The following is a 2917-nucleotide window of genomic DNA, read 5'->3' on the forward strand; positions in this document are numbered from 1 at the left end:
TCGATTATGTAAACCCAATCTCGAAGCTCCCACTCAATCAAGCATATCCAATATTTTGATTAAGTCACATGCATTCTTTCACTATGGACCATCCATAAGAATAAATCATGTGTATTTGAGTTACAGTTGATCAGAATAAGCAACGATTGCGTAATCGGACCTCGAAAACGAAAAATTTCGGAATCTGGACCTCGGACCGCGGACCAGCCTCTGAGAACTGCCGGAACGGAAGGTCCATGATGTGAGAACGGACGGTCCACAAAACATCACGGAACGGACGTTCCATGACGCTGGAACGGACGGTCTGACACTCAGACTGTCCGGTCCAGGTTCGCAGTCCGTGTTCTCCCGTTCGACCCAAGGATTGTCTGTTACCCTCGGACCATCCGTTCCGGAAAACCCAGAACGGACGGTCTAGGAAAGCAGAACGGACTGTCTCGACTACAGTAGTCAGAACGGACGTTCCACGCCGAAACAAGCCAGAACGGACGTTCCACGCTTACAGAACGGACGGTCTGAGGACCAGAACGGACGTTCCAGACCTTTCGATCTTACCTCAGTCCGCCACCCTTGGACTGTCCGTTCTAGCTTACCCAGAACGGACGGTCTAGGGTATGTCTCCGTGATTAGATCACGTTTCCCCGCGTTCTCGGCCCCGATCAGACCCGAAACCGATCCGAATTCTTATGTACACCAAAATTCGAACTCCTGCACTCTATGCAACATGAAACATGCAATCTACACTAGATTCAATCATCAAACATGCATAGATTTCAAAGCAAACATGGATTCAAACAATTCAAATCCTAAAACGTGCGTGATCGGGTTCTACGAAATCAAAACAGAACACCCAGGCTCTGATACCACTGTTGGGTTTCCTGGGATCTCATGAGCGAATCTAATTCCTAAGAGATCGATTCTAGGGTTTGCGCAGCGGAAGTAAAACAAAAATTTATAGAACCCTAGAACCATGCTGCTATTGAATCGTAGAAACGTTAGAATGTTTACCTCAATCGATCCGGGGCCTGTATCAATCGAAGAACACGTCTGGTCACGAAAGGCAGGAAGAATACCTCGCCCTCTACACGTATCCACACTTCAGGATGGATTCCAACGCTTGGAACTTGTCTGCTAGGACTCGAATCTCTATTCGATTTTGTGCTTCAAGAAAACGAGACTTAGAATTCCTTGAACTCTTTGGATCTCACCAAAAGCTCTTAGAATTCTCTGAAAGTCGGCACCAAAAAGTCTCTTATGTCATTAGGGTTTTTAATCTCCTTCTTATAAGGTGATTTAACCCTAATTCGGTTTAATTTCGGAAAAACTGAAGCCCGGAACGGACGGTCCAGAAATACACGCGGACCGTCCGTTCCAGCAAGCCAGAACGAACGGTCTGCATTCAACACGGACCGTCCGTTCCAACACTTAGAACGGACGGTCTGTGAGTATTCTTGGACCGTCGGGTCTGGCACGGTGGACCGTCCGCTCCGGACTTCTGGTCCGTCCGTTCCAGACCCTCCCGTCTTGGTTTTCCCGTCGTTTTCTCATGCGTTTTGTCCTTCCCTGCGTGTGTGACCCTGTAGGCTCATTCGATATAGCAGTATAGCCCGAAATCTCTATTCCGGACTCTATTTCGGATATACAAGTCATAGGCGGTCTCTAGACAGACACTATGACTACCTATCTCGAATAGAGTTGGTTCGTGATCTTACGAACACTAGTGATGATTCCGGCTGATGATCCTTTTGTATCGCGATATCATATGTCGAACATAAGGCATGGACAAGCCACCTTATCTGATTCGACTGCTTTCTCGTTCATTGAGTTTGATTATTTGAAATAGACGACGTTCGTCTATAGTGCGGCCACACATTTCTACAGTCTCGCTCACACGAGGGGCCCAGCGATATCTCTCTCTTTTACGAGAGGTACAAATCCCGTCTTGACTATCTACAATCCAGTACATGATTCATTTCGTACCTGATACACGCCTTTATAGTTCTCCTGTTACGCAGAACGTTTGACGTATTCAAAGCACGCAACTCCTCATGTTGGATTCCGTAGATATCTCAGGTCTTAGGATCCAATCATGGAACCGTCATATGAGATTCAAGTCATGACGCTAGTCCATGTGACAATCTCATGTGGGTCAATCCAGTATTCCGTTCTCCAACGAATACCTATGATTGTGATCGTAACATCATACTAGTCTTATTATGTCGTTATTCCCATAACGACACAAGACTAGGGAGTTTAGTATCATTCATAATCATACATGGATTTCACAACAGATCTAGTATGAAAGAACATGTAATGAATCAAATACTCTCATAAAACATAGAAAGTATCAATACATCGAATGAATCTGAACAAAGCTCGTAAACAGTACATCATAGAGCACTAAACCAACATATCCAATACCTATGATCAACGCTATGATCATCAATCACACATCATACTAGTCTTGTTATGTCGTTATTCCCATAACGACACAAGACTAGGGAGTTTAGTATCATTCATAATGATACACGGATTTCATAACAGATCTAGTATGCAAGAACATATAATGAATCAAATACTCTCATAAAAACCATAGAAAGTATCAATACATCAAATGTATCTGAATAAAGCTCATAAACAGTACATCATAGAGCACTAAACCAACACGTAGTTGAGTAATTCATTTCGGCGTCGTCTAGTGTCTTGCTAGCGTAGTAAATTGCAAGATGTTTGCCATCTTTTTTCTGTCCCAAGACCGCGCCCACTGCATAATCACTAGCATCACACATGAGTTCAAAGGGAAGATCCCAATCCGGGGGTTGGATGATTGGAGGTGTCACCAACGCCTTTTTGAGTGTTTCAAAGGCCTGATGACACTCCTTGTCAAACTCAAATGACACGTCTTTTCCCAAAAGAG

Source organism: Tarenaya hassleriana, unplaced genomic scaffold (genome assembly GCF_000463585.1).
Source record: "Tarenaya hassleriana unplaced genomic scaffold, ASM46358v1 Cleome228, whole genome shotgun sequence".
Taxonomy (NCBI): Eukaryota; Viridiplantae; Streptophyta; class Magnoliopsida; order Brassicales; family Cleomaceae; genus Tarenaya; species Tarenaya hassleriana.